The sequence below is a fragment of the Nerophis lumbriciformis genome, linkage group LG31, assembly GCF_033978685.3.
Source record: "Nerophis lumbriciformis linkage group LG31, RoL_Nlum_v2.1, whole genome shotgun sequence".
Lineage (NCBI taxonomy): Eukaryota > Metazoa > Chordata > Actinopteri > Syngnathiformes > Syngnathidae > Nerophis > Nerophis lumbriciformis.
The window spans coordinates 11,700,001-11,718,379 of record NC_084578.2 but is presented as its reverse complement, the minus strand read 5'-3'; positions in this window follow the sequence as shown (position 1 = coordinate 11,718,379).

The window sequence follows — 18,379 nt, the reverse complement described above, 5'->3', positions numbered from 1 at the left end:
TGGGCCTTGTTATCTAACCACCTGTCGCCTTTATTAGCAGCAGCCGGAACGAGACAGGGGAGTCGGAGTTGGAGCCAGGGAGCGACGCGGGACTGAAACGAAAACATATATTGCTGGAAAGCAATCGCTGTGTGTGTGCATGCAAATAAAAGACTGTATTCAAACTATCTACCGGTGCTCCCGAAGATCTGTCGACCAGGAGAACCCACCCAAGAGGGAAACCTTCACAGGGGACTTATACTGATCATTTACAATACTTATGTAAGACAAGAATACATATGTTTTTTGTTCTCTTTTATGCATTCTAAATAGTAAATAAATGTGATTAAAAGGGGAGTCCATGGTAGTCGCTCTATTCTGCCTATAAAGCCCTTAAAAAAATATCCAAACACCTCCATGAAGGTGTTATATACATGATGTATATACTGTATATATGTCATATAGTAACGGGCACATTTATAATAACATTTAATATTTACGTATTTTGATCATTTTCAGCATACTTGGCGCATTAATTTAAAAAACACATCAATATGTTCTCTTTATTGAACAACATCACTGATTATTACTCACTGCAGACTTCATGAGAGCAAGCAAACATAATAGAACATCACTTACTGTACAATATCTGCTGTCATTAGGTTGCCGACTGATAGAATTGTGTTATGTTCCCGTTTACATGAAGAATGACGCATAATTCTCGTGAAGAAAAGGGGGGTGTGCAACCAAGCGTCTTTTTGTGACATTCTCGCCATTCCCGGTTCTAAATTGGCTGTCAAAGTGTACCAATTTGTCGGAACACATCCTAATCCTTCTACTATCCGGGTGTTGGATGTTTTTATTGTTTTTTTTTATTTGTATTGGACCTCCGATTGGCTCCATTGTAAATATATATTTTATTTACATGTAATTATGAGTTAGAATGCATTAAAAAAAATCCAATAAAAAGTGCAGTTCCCCTCTAACAAAAATCCAAAACAGTCGTGGAGCGTCATGACAAAAAACAGATCATAGTTGTCATTATCAGTTTGATTGTTATGGTTAGGAGGGGGAAATGACGACAACAGACACCAAGGAGAGGTATAGCTCTAAGATGATTTATTATATATATAGCTAATATATATAATAATAACAATACGAAACCATGCAAAATAAACTAAGGAAATGGAGTGTGTGACAAAACCCAACTATGTGTGTAGTTAGCTGAGGTGTGTGTTACCAAATGTTGTCGAGAGCGAAAGAAACACGGAAGTCCACGGGGCAGGCAGATGATCCAGGGCAGAGAGAGGCGTCAGAGTCCGAGTCCATGCGAGGGGTCGAGGATCGAGGGTGGCAGTCCAAAGTCCAAAAGAGAAGTCGAGGCGCACAGCTCGATCACGCGAGGACGAAGGCAGATTGCTGGGGAGGACGACAAGGAAGAACAATGAGGAGAAATGTGGAGAGAGACAGAGAGCATAAAGCTGGGTATCGGCTTACGATACAGAAGACTATATTCCGGCACGGCATGGCAGGTTGTGCGGGCTTATGAAGGCAGCTCGTTCATCCCAGGCAGGTGCGCAGATTGCAGATCTCCTGCAGCCGTGCGGAGGTGCGCCCGCAGCGGAGAGGGAACGCCCGTGGGCGTGGCCTGCGGTGCTCTCACTAGAGCGCACAGATGGATGAGCGGCGGTGGCAGGAGTCTGAGCCGTAACATTGATGTTAAATAAAACAATTATTTTTTTCTATTATACAAATTAACATTTATTACCACATGAACACAAAAAATTACAGAAATGTGATGCCTTTGAGTACCAATACTGATTGCCAAGGATTTGGGGATCATCGTACCCAAACTTTGTCAAATTGGGTTGAAATTTGTTCAGATTTCATAAAGATCTTAAAATATTCATAGTACCGTATGAAAATCTGTGGAGGTAGGATGAATTTCTATCCAACTATAATGTTTACCTGCTGAAACGTCGACTTCTCAAGCGACAGCTTCGATACCTTCTGGATTTAGAGAGTACCCGAAATGAGGAGTGGACCAAAATCTGTTTGGAGATGTGAGAAACCCTGGTAACTAGCTCGAGTCGAGGGTTTCTCCGACAAATACTCAACCGCGTTTTGCTTTTGGATTGAATGTTTTCCTCGTCAAATGTTTAACTGTTTTGTAGTTATTTGTTGATTCTGTGCATATGTTGGAATAGACCAGGGGTCGGCAACCCGCGGCTCTAGAGCCGCATAGCGCCGCCCTAGTGGCTCTCTGGAGCTTTTTCAAAAATGTATGAAAAATGGAAAAAGTTGAAGCAAAAAAAATATATTTTTTGTTTTAATATGGTTTCTGTAGGAGGACAAACATGACACAAACCTCCCTAATTGTTATAAAGCACACTGTTTATATTAAACATGCTTCACTGATTCGAGTATTTGGCGAGCGCCGTTTTGTCCTACTAATTTTGGCAGTCCTTGAACTCACCTTAGTTTGTTTACATGTATATCTTTCTGCGACTTTCTAGGACGTGTTTTATGCCACTTCTTTTTCTGTCTCATGTTGTCCACCAAACTTTTAACGTTGTGCATGAATCCACAAAGGTGAGTTTTGTTGATGTTATTGACTTGTGTGGAGTGCTAATCAGACATATTTGGTCACTGCATGACTGCAAGCTAATCGATGCTAACATGCTATTTAGGCTAGCTATATGTATATATTGCATAATTATGCCTCATTTGTAGCTATATTTGAGCTCATTTAGTTTCCTTTAAGTCATATTAATTCAATTTACATCTCATGACACACTATCTGTATGTAATATGGCTTTTAATTTTTTGCGGCTCCAGACAGATTTGTTTTTGTATTTTTGGTCCAATAAGGCTCTTTCAACATTTTGGGTTGCCGACCCCTGGATTAGACTAAGAAATATGGACTTTCTCGGTCTCCGTAAGAGGTAAAGGTTGCCAAATCAAAAGGATCAATAATAATTTCAGGGGAGTCCAAACTTTTCCAGCGAAGTCTGCATACAGAAAAATGTAATGATTCGGGGGGCTTTTTTAACACATTTTATACAGGCAGCTTTTTGGGTATTTTATCCTGCGTTTCGGTTCATTTCCTGTCATGCGCTCTTATTTTGTTTCCACGTCCAGTTTTGTTTGTGTTGTTCGGGCAGTAACATCACCCCTGCTGCTTAGCACTGTCTGCATTACCTGAGGGTGATTAGTGATTATAGGTATCACCTGCTGCTAATGAGCACCTGAGGACTATTAAGGTCAAGCTCACAGCTTAGTTGGTCGTGGGATCATTGTTTTGGATTGATTGGAGTGTGGACACAGTTTAGAGTTTTCTTACTTGGTCAGTAGTTTTGAGAATGCCTGCTAAGGATTTTCCTGCTTAGTTCAAGTAGTTAGGGCCCGCATGGCCCATTGTAAAAGGAATCCCAACGGGAGTCCTTTTACAATGGGACAGAGGACCCTATTGAATTTGTAAGGTTTTATTCTTTCTTTCTTTATTATAATTCTTCCGCCGCCTCTTTGAGTTGTAATTTGACCCACTTAACATGCTTCAAAACTCACCATATTTAACCCACACATCAGGACCTGCAAAAATTGCTTTTTAATAAAAAAAAAAAAAACGAACCCCAAAACTCAATATTGCGCTCTAGCGCCCCCTAGGGAAAAAAAAAACTAGACTGCCTGTAACTCCCACTAAGAAGGTCGGAGAGACATGAAACAAAAACCTCTATGTAGGTCTGACTTAGACCTAGTTTTCATAATTTTGCATCTTCGGGCAGAAATCAACAGGAAGTTGGCAATTCCCCCTTCAAGACAAAAATGTACTAAAAACAGTCACTTTTGCCTCTTTGAGCTGTAATTTGACCCCCTTAACATGCTTCAAAACTCACCAAACTGAACACACATATCAGGACTGGCAAAAATTGCGATCAAATAAAAAAACCTAACCCCAAATCTCAAAACTGCGCTCTATTTTGGAATAAAACGCAGAAAAATCCGCTCCTCTGAAGAAAAAATGACAAAACTTCATGTAACTCCCACTGGGAAGGTCAGAGAGACATGAAACAAAAACCTCTATGTAGGTCTCACTTAGACCTACATTTCATAGATTAACAACCCCCAGCAAAAATCAACAGGAAGTTTGCAATGCCCCCTTCAAAACAAAATTTTTGTAAAAACCGGTCACCTGTCTTCAAACATGATCTCCTCTGAGCACGTTTGTTGTTTCGGCTTCAAACTAACACAGAAAAGAGATTGAACCCTTCTAATTAAAAGTCTGGAACATAGTTTTGATTACTGCTCCGGTTTTGATTTTATGAGCCTTCAAAGAACAGCTGCGCTGATGCTGCTGCACTGCTGTTTTCTCAAGATGGCTGCTTAAAAGCAGGAAGTACCAGCATGAGCACACAATGCAGACAAGGTAGGTACACTAGACAAAAGTATTGGGACACTTAGGACTACCACTGAACAAAAGTATTGGGACACTTCGGACTAAAAGTAGACAAAAATATTGGGACACTTAGGACTTCCACTGGACAAAAGTATTGGGACACTTACACTGGACAAAAGTATTGGGACACTTGGGACTAAAACTTGACAAAAGTATTGGGACACTTAGGACTAAAACTTGACATAAGTATTGGGAGACTTCGGACTACCACTGGACAAAAGTATTGGGACACTTAGGACTAAAACTGGACAAAAGTATTGGGACACTTAAGACGAAAACTGGACAAAAGTATTGGGACACTTAGGACGAAAAATGGACAACACTATTGGGACACTTGGGACTAAAACTTGACAAACGTATTGGGACACTTAGGACTCAAACTGGACAAAAGTATTGGGACACTTAGGACTACAACTGGACAAAAGTATTGGGACACGTAGGACTAGCACCAGCCAAATATGCGGGCCCGACCAACGCTGCTTGCAGCTTTAATTTTGTTTGTATTTTGAGCTCAATTGTTTTGTCATCCCTACAAGTCCACTTTTTGTTGTTTTTCTTAGTTTGCTACCAACTTTTTCTAGTGCCCTCTCACTCGCTTGTTTTTTTGTCCAGTTTGAATTATTGACCTGGATCATTCGGTTTTTGTTGTCATCTCCAACATGTGAGATTAAAGACTCTTAGTTCCTTTCTGAGATCCCCCGAGAGTAAAAAGTAGCACAACATACCAGTTTACAGGTAGCCAAGTAAATTTGTGTTTCATTCAAATGTGGGTAGAGAAAACAAAAAGTAAAATTACCATTCCTAACAAGGGGACTGCACTTTAAAAAAAAAAATGTTTTGCCCTATCTTTCACAATCCTTATGAGACAAGAAAACACATGCCTTTTTTTAAGATTCTAAAAATGAAAGCTTGAAGGATACGGCTAGTGAGAGTCATTGTTGTAGCCTTCAAAGGCGTCCATACTAACTTTAAAACCCTCAATCAACGTTTTATAGCCACACTGCAAGTGTGTGTGTGTGTGTGTGTGTGTGTGTTTATGTATGTATGTGTATATATGTACTGTATGTATGTGTAAATATAAGAGTGTGTATATATTTATATATGTATGTATGTTTGTGTAAATATATGTATGTATGTTTGTGTAAATATGTATTTATGTATGTGTATATACATGTTTATATTTTTATATATTTGTGTATATATATATATATATATATATATATATATATTGTAAATGTAAATATATGTGTAAATATATGTATGTGTATATATTTATATATGTATGTGTAAATACATGTATGTATGTGTGTGTAAATATGTATTTATGTATGTGTATATACATGTTTATATTTGTATATGTTTGTATATATATATATATATATATATATATATATATATATTTTGTAAATGTAAATATATGTGTAAATATATGTATGTGTATATATTTATATGTATGTATGTGTAAATATATGTATGTATGTGTGTGTAAATATGTATTTATGTATGTGTATATACATGTTTATATTTGTATATATTTGTATATACATATGTTTATATATATATATATATATATATATATATATATATATATATATATATTGTATGTGTAAATATATGAATGTGTATTAGAGATGCGCGGATAGGCAATTATTTCATCCGCAACCGCATCAGAAAGTCGTCAACCATCCGCAATCCACCCGATCTAACATTTGATCAGAACCGCATCCGCCCGCCATCCGCCCGTACCCGCCCGTTGTTATATATCTAATATAGACGATGCAAGGCATTAGTGAGGTTATAAAGCTTTTGCCTGTTAAAGAAAAGAGACTGATCCAATGCAACATTCGCGTGCCACGCTGTCACGACCCAGACGCACACCAGTGCGCAATCATATGGGAGCCGCGCTGAGCGCACCTCCAAGCGCGTCTCGCTGCCGGCGACGGCCGGGTATATGGGCCCGACGCTCCAGCGCCATCCATTTTCAGGGCTAGTTGATTCGGCAGGTGGGTTGTTACACACTCCTTAGTGGGTTCCAACTTCCATGGCCACCGTCCTAGCTGCTGTCTATATCAACCAGGGTGAGCCCCACCCCTTTCGTGAGCGCACTGCGCGCGGAGTGACCCCTGTTACGCGCCCCCGGCAACAGGGGTGGCGGGCAGGTAAGCTGCGCGGGCGGAGCGCGCGGAGTGACCCCTGTTACGAGCCCCAGGCCACGGGGGTGGCGGGCAGGTAAGCTGCTTACCTGCTGCGCGTGACGCCGGCCGCGGCGAAGGCGGACGAGGCGGGGTGTCGGTGCGGTGGGCGCGGTGGTGACCCTGGACGTGCGTCGGGCCCTTCTCGCGGATCGCCTCAGCTACGGCTCCCGGTGGGGCCCTCTCGGGGGAAGGGGCCTCGGTCCCGGACCCCGGCGAGGCGTGGGGCCTTCTCCGCTCCGTAAAAGTGTCCATCTCTTTTTTTTTTTCTTCTGTTGTGGCATATGCTGCAGGTGCCTGCTCGTTTTTCGTATGTGGGTAACAACATTTAACTATGTATATATATTTCCGAATTGGTTTAACTGCCACCCGCCTGAATCTATTTAAAATCTAAATTTTTTAAATTTCAATCGCCCGACCCGACACGACCCGACCCGCTGATAAAATCTAATTTTTTTAAATGTCATCCGCCCGATTCGCGGATAATCCGCGGACTCCGCGGTTGTGCCCGCAAACCGCGCATCTCTAATGTGTATATATTGATATATGTATGTATGTGTAAATATATGTATGTGTGTGTGAATATGTATTTATGCATGTGTATATACATGTTTATATTTGTATATATGTATATGTATATATATATATTGTATGTGTAAATATTTATATATGTATGTATATGTGTAAATATATGTATGTGTATATAAATGTTTATATTTGTATGTATATATATATATATATATATATATATATATTCATATATATATTTATATATATATGTGTGTGTATATATTTACTGTATGTATGTGTAAATATGTATTTATGTATGTGTATATAAATGTTTATATTTGTATGTATATATATATATATATATATATATATATATATATATATATATATATATTTATTTATATATGTGTGTGTATATATTTATGTATTTATGCATGTGTAAATATGTATTTATGTATGTGTATATAAATGTTTATATTTGTATATATTTGTGTGTGTGTATATATGTATGTTATGTGTAAATATTTGTATATATATATGTGTGTATGTATGTGTATATATGTATGTGGGGGGGCGTGGCCTGCGGACCTGCAGCGAAGCGGGGTGTGTAAGGATCAGCTTCGAGATTAGTGACAGGTGCGTAGATGACACAGCTGTGAGTGTTTGTCTGATCACCTGTCGCTCTGTTAAAGGCAGCAGTCGGGAAGGAGAGGAAGTTGTTGATGGTGGAGAACGAGCGACAGAAACTTTAACATGGCTGACAAGCACAACTTATTGCAAAATAAATCCTTGTTCGCATAGATGAACACGGCTGTAATGTCCGTCATTGGTGGTCCAGAGAACCCAGAGGAGCAAGACCTCCACAATGTACTTTATGTATGTGTAATTATATAAATGTGTATATATTTATATATGTATGTATGTATGTGTATATAAATGTTTATATTTGTATATATGTATGTGTATATATGTATGTGTAAATATATGTATGTGTATATATTTATATATGTATGTATGTATGTGTAAATATAAATTAGTAATTATATTTATATAGCGCTTTTCTCCAGTGACTCAAAGCGCTTTACATAGTGAAACCCAATATCTAAGTTACATTTTTAAACCAGTGTGGGTGACACTGGGAGCAGGTGGGTCAAGTGTCTTGCCCAAGGACACAACGGCAACGGCAGTGACTAGGATGGCAGAAGTGGGGAATCGAACCTGGAACCCTCAAGTTGCTGGCACGGCCACTCTACCAATACATATATGTATATATATGCATGTATGTATGTGTATATAAATGTATATATATATATATATATATATATATATATATATATATATATATATATATATATATATATATATATATATATATATATATATACACAGCCCAGCCCCGACCAAATTTTTTCAACCCAATGTGGCCCCCGACTCAAAAAGTTTGGGGACCCAAGATGCAGGGGTCAGCTGCAATTTTTGGTAGGATTTGGGCCAAATGCAAATATTTGTTGCAATGTTCTAAAACAAATTGTTCATTTTGTGGCCAATATAAAATGAGCCACACTTTGAACACCCCTGCCCTACGGTCAATATTCGGAGTGTGACGCTCGCAATTCCGAACAGTAACACTGTTGATGTTCCTGGCACATAATAAAAACCCTCAAGTAGGTCACACAGTTGATTCGGTATCGCTGTTAGAAGTAAATTCCACGAACAGAAAATATGTTTCCTCGATATAATCCGTGATCCGAGATCCAAGAAACACGGTCCACTTGGTTCAAACAACCGTGACGCGGCAGGAGAATCAGTTAAGACCCGATTAGACTCTGTAACCCGGTTGTTGCTTTAGAGCACCTTCTGTAGCCACCTGCACATATGTGATTGTGTGTGTTATGATGATTGGTGTCTGATGGCACTATCTACATCTCACACACACACACTGTCATGTTTGTGTGTGCAGACGCTGACTTCTCCGCTTTTCAGTTCGACCTTTTTTTTTCAAAACCGCAACAGAATCCATTTGATCTATTTTGCAAATGTGCGTCCACGTGCATTTGGCCTGCATGGTAAATTGGTAGCGGCAGTGATTTAATGTATTTGCCTAACAAAGTTACGTTAAAGAAAAATCACATAGCGCTGCTCCAAGCCTGCAGAAGAGATCGGGGATAGTTTATTCAGTCATGGAACAAGACAGGAATAGATCAAAGACAGGAGTGGGAAAAAAAACAAAAAAACTGGCAGAAACTTTGTGCAATAGACAAATAAGCTGTTAGCTAACGCTAGCCGAGTGAGACGGCGGATGTTTTGGTCGGATCTTACAGGGGTTCACTGTGATATTCTAGGTCTATACCAGACCTGGGCTAATTAAGGCCCGGGGCCCCCACACGGCCCGTTAAGCTTTTCAATCTGGCCCATTCCCAAATATTTTTTTTTAGATCTTTAAGATGAAAACTGTAGCTGCCGTTATGATGTGCATTGATGTTTTCAAATGAGCGTAAGTCTTGACAAGAGATGTCCGATATTCCGATATTGTCCAAATCTTAATTACCGATTCCGATATCGACCGATACCGATATATACAGTCGTGGAATTAACACATTATTATGCCTAATTTTGTTGTGATGCCCAGCTGGATGCATTAAACAATGTAACAAGGTTTTGATAAATAATATTATCACGCATTGAATGTCTCTGCTACATTGGATCAGTCTCCTTTCTTTAACAGGCAAAAGCTTTATAACCTCACTAATATGCTTGCATCGTCTATATTAGATATATAACAACTGGCGGATGGCGGGCGGGTGTAGTTTTGATAAAATGTTGGTTGGGTGGATGGCGGATGGATGACGACTTTTGTGATGCGGTTGCGGATGAAATAATTGCCTATCCGCGCATCTCTAATATATATATATATATATATATATATATATATATATATATATATATATATATATATATATATATATATATATATATATGCATTAGACCAGTGTTTTTCAACCACTAATGTGCCGTAGCCTGGTGTGCCATGGGAGATTATTAATTATTAATTTCACTTATTTGGGTTAAAAATATTTTTTGCAAACCAGTAAAAAATAATCTGCAAATGATGTGTTGTTGTTGAGTGTCAGTGCTGCCTAGAGCTCGGCAGAGTAACCATGTAATACTCTTCCATATCAGTAGGTGGCAGCCGGTAGCTAATTGCTTTGTAGATGTCGGAAACAGCGGGAGGCAGCGTGCAGGTAAAAAGGTGTCTAATGCTTAAACCAAAAATTAAAAAAAAGGTGAGTGCCCCTAAGAAAAGACTTTGAAGTTTAGGGAAGGCTTTGCAGAACGAAGCTAAAACTGAACTGGCTACAAATTCAACAAAAACAGAATGCTGGACGACAGCAAAGACTTACTGTGGAGCAAAGACGGCGTCCACAATGTACATCCGAACGTGACATGACAATCAACAATGTCCCCACAAAGAAGGATAAAAAATACTGAAGTATTCTTGATTGCTAAAACAAAGCAGATGCGGGAAATATCGCTCAAAGGAAGGCATTAAACTGCTACAGGAAAATACCGAAAAAAGAGAAAAAGCCACTAAAATACGAGCGCAAGACAAGAACTAAAACAGTACACACAGAAAAACAGCAAAAAAGTCAAAATAAGTAATGGCGTGATGTGACAGGTCGTGACAGTACACCTACTTTGAGACAAGACCTATAGTGATGCATGCTTGGTTATGCTTTAAAGTCATATCCAACAATTGCGACAACGACTTTTTACTGTTAACTGAGTTTCGTTTTTTAATGCTTTCTGCCGGTGGTGTGCCTCGGCATTTTTTCAACGCAAAAAACGTGCCTTGGCTCCAAAAAGGTTGAAAAACACGGTATTAGACTACCTTTACATGTTGACACTTGTCTTTGAAGGGGAACATTATCACCAGACCTATGTAAGCGTCAATATATACCTTGATGTTGCAGAAAAAAGACCATATATTATTTTAACTGATTTCCGAACTCTAAATGGGTGAATTTTGGCGAATTAAACGCCTTTCTAATATTCGCTCTCGGAGCGATGACGTCACAACGTGACGTCACATCGGGAAGCAATCCGCCATTTTCTCAAACACCGAGTCAAATCAGCTCTGTTATTTTCCGTTTTTTCGACTGTTTTCCGTACCTTGGAGACATCATGCCTCGTTGGTGTGTTGTCGGAGGGTGTAACAACACGAACAGGGACGGATTCAAGTTGCACCAGTGGCCCAAAGATGCGAAAGTGGCAAGAAATTGAACGTTTGTTCCGCACACTTTACCGACGAAAGCTATGCTACGACAGAAATGGCAAGAATGTGTGGATATCCTGCGACACTCAAAGCAGATGCATTTCCAACGATAAAGTCAAAGAAATCTGCCGCCAGACCCCCATTGAATCTGCCTGAGTGTGTGAGCAATTCAGGGACAAAGGACCTCGGTAGCACGGCAAGCAATGGCGGCAGTTTGTTCCCGCAGACGAGCGAGCTAAACCCCCTGGATGTCTTGGCTCACACCGTCCCGAAGATTATCAAGAGAAGAATATCGACCCTAGCTTCCCTGGCCTGCTGACATGAGGGTATGTCTACAGAATTTATTAATTGATGAAAATTGGGCTGTCTGCACCCTCAAAGTGCATGTTGTTGCCAAATGTATTTCATATGCTGTAAACCTAGTTCATAGTTGTTAGTTTCCTTTAATGCCAAACAAACACATACCAATCGTTGGTTAGAAGGCGATCGCCGAATTCGTCCTCGCTTTTCTCTCTTGTCGCATACGGTTCAAACCGATATGGCTCAATAGCTTCAGTTTCTTCTTCAATTTCGTTTTCGCTACCTGCCTCCACACTACAACCATCCGTTTCAATACATGCCTAATCTGTTTAATCGCTTAAGCCGCTGAAATCCGAGTCTGAATCCGAGCTAATGTCGCTATAGCTTGCTGTTCTTTCCGCCATGTTTGTTTGTATTGGCTTCACTATGTGACGTCACAGGAAAATGGACGGGTGTATATAACGATGGTTAAAATCAGGCACTTTGAAGCTTTTTTTAGGGATATTGCGTGATGGGTAAAATTTTGAAAAAAACTTCGAAAAATTATAATAAGCCACTGGGAACTGATTTTTAATGGTTTTAACCATTCTGAAATTGTGATAATGTTCCCCTTTAAGTGCCACCATTTTCTCACTAAATAGAAAACAATACAGGCATGGATACTGTGGGTATGTCATGCAGTAATGAATGAAGGATGAACTGACAGTATTTAACTTGATGAATTTCAAAAGGAAATAAAGATGCTAAGATGACATACGTATGTTTTATACTTATTTATCTTTCACAAAGACATGAGTTTTGAAGCGGACTAAGGCTGCAGGGCCGTGTTCTGCCCTAACCTTCACCACGAGCAGTTTCCATGTGTTTGTTCTATTTAGGTGCCATGCAGCCAGACGTAGTTTATTGTCCGACAAGGGTCTGGGATTATCTTTTCTACTCCGTCGGAATCCCCCGAAAAATCTAAAAAACGTTTACAACATTTACACTGGCGTCGATTCTTTGCCGTTTTCTTGGATGCTTCGCGTGTTTTGACATCTACTTATAGACTCCCTGTGTTTACGTTAGAGGACAGCGTGCCACAAGCTGAGAGGGAGCTCATGCGTGCAGAAGTGCATAAGGTACTCAAATTAAAGATTATGCAAAAGGTTTTGTGGCCCTGTGGGGTTGAACTTCTGATTAATTGCACAGCTCCAGCGGATTGCGGCGAGGGCAAGCCACTTTAATTTTGCAGCTGCTTGGTCTTCGGTGTGTGGAACTCGCAGTGAAACTGGCCTTCTGACCGCGTACCAGAGCACTTAAAATAGTGTTTATTATTATAGTTTTTTTTAAGGGCTCAAAATACGGGGACTTACTAATAAAATGTTCTCACCATTTTTTATCCGGTTGTAGCAAGTTCTTTATTTAGTAAAGAAAGGGATTAATTTGGCCACATTCCTGGGTGTATCTTGGGTCACTGTTGATCATTTTGCAATGTAATCTGCTGAAAATGTGGAAATCAATCAATCAATCAATCAATGTTTATTTATATAGCCCTAAATCACAAGTGTCTCAAAGGGCTGCACAAGCCACAACAACATCCTCGGTTCAGAGCCCACATAGGGGCAAGGAAAAACTCACAACCCTGTGGGATGGCAATGTGAATGACTATGAGAAACCTTGGAGAGGACCGCAGATGTGGGTGACCCCCCGCCCCTCTAGGGGAGACCGTAAGAAATGGACGTCGAGTGGGTCTAGCATAATATTGTGAAAGTCCAGTCCATAGTGGATCTAACATAATAGTGAGAGTCCAGTCCATAGTGGGGCCAGCAGGAGACCATCCCGAACGGAGACGGGTCAGCAGCGCAGAGATGTCCCCAACCGATGCACAGGCAAGCGGTCCACCCCGGATCCCGACTCTGGACAGCCAGCACTTCATCCATGGCCACCGGACATGTGCCCCCCCCCGTCCACAAGGGAGAAGGGGGCAGAGGAGAAAAGAAAAGAAACGGCAGATCAACTGGTCTAAAAAGGGGGTCTATTTAAAGGCTAGAGTATACAAATGAGTTTTAAGATGGGACTTAAATGCTTCTACTGAGGTAGCATCTCTAACTGTTACCGGGAGGGCATTCCAGAGTACTGGAGCCCGAATAGAAAACACTCTATAGCCCGCAGACTTTTTTTGGGCTCTGAGAATCACTAATAAGCTGGAGTTCTTTGAACGCAGATTTCTTGCCGGGACATATGGTACACGACGAATTTGGCCGCCACATGGCAGTAGAGTGTGGCGCATCTTAAAATGTGTTTCGTGGCAATTCCAACTTCGACCACAGCATGAGTTGCTAAGTAGAGTGTCGCTTACTACTACTACTACATTTCGCGATATTGCCATATTTTTGCTGAAAGGATTTAGTAGAGAACATCGACGATAAAGTTCGCAACTTTTGGTCACTGATAAAAAAGCCTTGCCTGTACCGGAAGTAGCAGACGATATGCGCGTGACGTCACAGGTTGTGGAGCTCCTCACATCTGCACATTGTTTACAATCATGGCCACCAGCAGCGAGAGCGATTCGGACCAAGAACAAGACGATTTCCCCATTAATTTGAGTGAGGATGAAAGATTCGTGGATGAGGAAAGTGAGAGTGAAGGACTAGAGGGCAGTGGGAGCGATTCAGATAGGGAAGATGCTGTAAGAGGCGGGTGGGACCTGATATTCAGCTGGGAATGACTAAAACAGTAAATAAACACAAGACATATATATACTCTATTAGCCACAACACAACCAGGCTTATATTTAATATGCCACAAATTAATCCCGCATAACAAACACCTCCTCCCTCCCGTCCATATAACCCGCCAATACAACTCAAACACCTGCACAACACACTCAATCCCACAGCCCAAAGTACCGTTCACCTCCCCAATGTTCATACAGCACATATATTTCCCCAAAGTCCCCAAAGTTATGTACGTGACATGCACATAGCGGCACGCACGTACGGGCAAGCGATCAAATGTTTGGAAGCCACAGCTGCATGCGTACTCACGGTACCGTGTTTGCGTATCCAACTCAAAGTCCTTCTGGTAAGAGTCTCTGTTGTCCCAGTTCTCCACAGGCCAGTGGTAAAGCTTGACTGTCATCTTTCGGGAATGTAAAAGATGAAACACCGGCTGTTTGTGTTGCTGCAGTCGGCCGCAATACACCGCTTCCCACCTACAGCTTTCTTCTTTGCTGTCTCCATTGTTCATTGAACAAATTGCAAAAGATTCACCAACACAGATGTCCAGAATACTGTGGAATTTTGCGATGAAAACAGACGACTTAATAGCTGGCCACCATGCTGTCCCAAAATGTCCTCTACAATCCGTGACGTCACGCGCTGACGTCATCATACCGAGACGTTTTCAGCAGGATATTTCGCGCAAAATTTAAAATCGCACTTTAGTAAGCTAACCCGGCCGTATTGGCATGTGTTACAATGTTAAGATTTCATCATTGATGTATAAACTATCAGACTGCGTGGTCGGTAGTAGTGGGTTTCAGTAGGCCTTTAAGTCTTTGTTACTTAGAATATGTTCCCCATACTAAAGTGTTACCAAAAACATATAACTTTGTCTTGAATTTGAAAAAAAACATTTTATTTTTCACTAAAGAAGGGTTCGGTGAATGCGCGTATGAAACTGGTGGGGTTCGGTACCTCCAACAAGGTTAAGAACCACTGCTGTAATATCTTACTGAGATCATTTAGGGCCAAAACCCTTAAAACAAGTAAAACACTCTAACATAAAATCTGCTTAGTGAGAAGAATTATCTTATCAGACAGAAAATAAGCAAATATCACCCTTATTTGAGATATTTAATCTTACTGAGCTTTCAGTTTTTGCAGTGTAGGTCCATTTAAAAAAAAATGTTCCAAGTTCCAACCCAAAAAAATAAGTGGTTCTTCTCTGTACTAGTCCTTGTTGCACTTATGGACGCCCAACAGACGCAGAGACCGTGCTGGAGGTACATAAAACACAGATGTACTTGTCTGTTTGATTTACTTTGATAGTCGTGACAGTAGCCCCGTTGTAAAAAATATCAAGTTCCCTTTCACGTCATAGATCAAAATACAGATTTTGTTCTGCTTTTCATCCCCAAGTCTGACATGAAGGATCATCCGCCTCGACAGATCCTGTAGAAAGAAGCCGGATAAGACACAAAACCCCCAATGAAAGTTCTCACACAGACTGAGTAATGTGACTCATTAAAAAAAAGGTAAGCAGAATGAGCGTTTAAGGGGTTAAAATCCACGCAGCTGATGGACTTTCTGAGAGTTTGTTTGACTTAGAAGATAATTAAGAGCGATCTGGCAGGCGAGGGAACCACTACAGGCTGTCAGGACGCTGGAGAGCTGCCAGAGATCTGGAACCGTCACACGGCAGCTGTTCCGTGACGTGGCGAGCCTTGCACGGCGCACGCTCTAAGGTGCACAGTCATGGAAAGCTCACGCTGGTCACGTCCTTTCCATCCCCGCTCTTCCCTCGCGTTGAGTCACACTAACGTCCCCCCACCTGGATTAAATCATGCAACTTTCCAACATTTTCGCTGGTGTCAATTCTCACTGAGAGAGAGTAAGCTGGGAAAAGACTGCGGGCCATTATCGTTTGTATTCGTCCCAGGAGTTACCCAAGGTTTAATTAATAAGTATGTATTCATTTTTATTAAAGTGGTACTTTATTTTTCGGACCATAAAATCCTCATTTTTTTCTCAAAACTCTACAATGCGCCTTATAACCCGGTGCGCCTAATTTAACAAATACATTTGGTTGAGCTTACCCACCTGGAAGCTATTTTTCTTGGTTCATGGTGTAATGATAAGTGTGATCAGTAGATGGCAGTCAAACATAAGAGTTAAGTGTAGGCTGCACTATGATGGCAATATGACTCAAGTAAACAACACCAACATTTTCGGTCCGAAATGCACCGTTGTCCTGGCAACCTCCAAACCCAGACTAGTCCATCAGATTGCCAGATGGAAAAATCTCTGACCCCTCTCTGTCAGTTTACGTGGCCTACCACTTCGTGGCTGAGTTGCTGTTGTTCCCGAACTCTTCCATTTTCATATAACAAAGCCGACTTTGGATTATTTAGGAGCGAGGACATTTCACGACTGGATTTGTTACAAAGGTGGCATCCTTTGACAGTTGAACACTGGAAATCACTGAGGGCGGCCCATTCTTTCACAAATGTTTGTAGAAACAAGTTCCTTTCACTAGAACTAAGGGGCCAAGCCCAACTCCTGGAAAAACAACCGCACACCATAATTCCTCCTCCACCAAATTTCACACTCGGCACAATGCGGTCCGAAATGCATCGTTCTCCTGGCAACCTCCAAACCCAGACTGCTCCATCAGATTGCCAGATGACCGCCTATCTGTCAGTTTACGTGTTACGTGGCCTACCACTTGGTGGCTGAGTTGCTGTTGTTCCCGAACTCTTCCATTTTCTTATAATAAAGCTGACAGTTGACTTTGGAATATTTAAGAGCGAGGAAATTCCACGACTGGATTTGTTGCACAGGTTTTGCACATCCTATGACAATAAATCACTGAGAGTGGTCCATTCTTTCACAAATGTTTGTAGAAACAGTCTCCATGCCTAAGTGCTGGACTTTATACACCTGTGGCCGGGCCGGGTGATTCAGTAGCCTCCATGGAAATTCCCCCCTCTACCTCAAAGAACTACTCACCCCCAAATCCTCCACACGACACCTTCGCCCCGGACAGGCTAACCTCCTCCAACTTCCGAGGACAAAGCTAGGAACAATGGGAGACCGGGCTTTCTGCGCCGCCGCTCCCAGTGTGTGGAACGCTCTCCCTGACCACCTGAGGGCACCACAGACTGTGGATGCTTTTAAAAAAGGTTTAAAAACCCTTCTTTTTATCATCTATTTATTTTTATTTTTTTAATACACTGTAGCACTTTGAGGTTTACTCATTGTAAAGTGCTTTGTTTTTTTTTACAAATAAAATCTATTATTATTATTGATTAGGACACCTGATTCTGATCATTTCGACAGGAGGCCAAATGCTTTTGGCAATATAGTTCCTAAGAGTATCAAATAATTAAATCGCCGTGGAGCCTAAATATTCAGTAGCACATGGTGGTCAGAGGTGAAGGAATTGATTTCATGGTATCTAATGTGATGGTGAAAAACATTCAGAGATTACCAGGTCTGAAAAGGGGGCCATACCACAGCCTGTCCACAGTAAGACGTCAGAGATGTGATGTATAAATTCATCAAGTAAAACGCAGAGGGGCCACTAGTTTTTTGTGTTTTTTCTTCTCTTATTCTCCACTTTGGTATTCCCCCGTGTAGCACACCACCCATTCAGAGTTTGATGCTGAACAGTAAATGAGGCTCTCCCGATGACATTTCCAAAGTATCGGGGTGTGCCGAAATGCCCGTGGCATGCGAAGTGAGTCTGAAGCAGGGCCTGAACTTTTGAACCCGTCACCTCGCCTTTCTTCCCTGCAACCGCATGTGAACTTTGCCTGCCTTTTGTGGTCCGAGCGGAAGGTGGACTCTGAGTGACCCTGTCTCCCCAGCTCCTGGACATCCGCACGCATGCAAAATCGCGCAACACATGGCGTGCGACAATCTCCGACATGAATTATTTATTTCAAATTAGTCACGACGGGGAGGG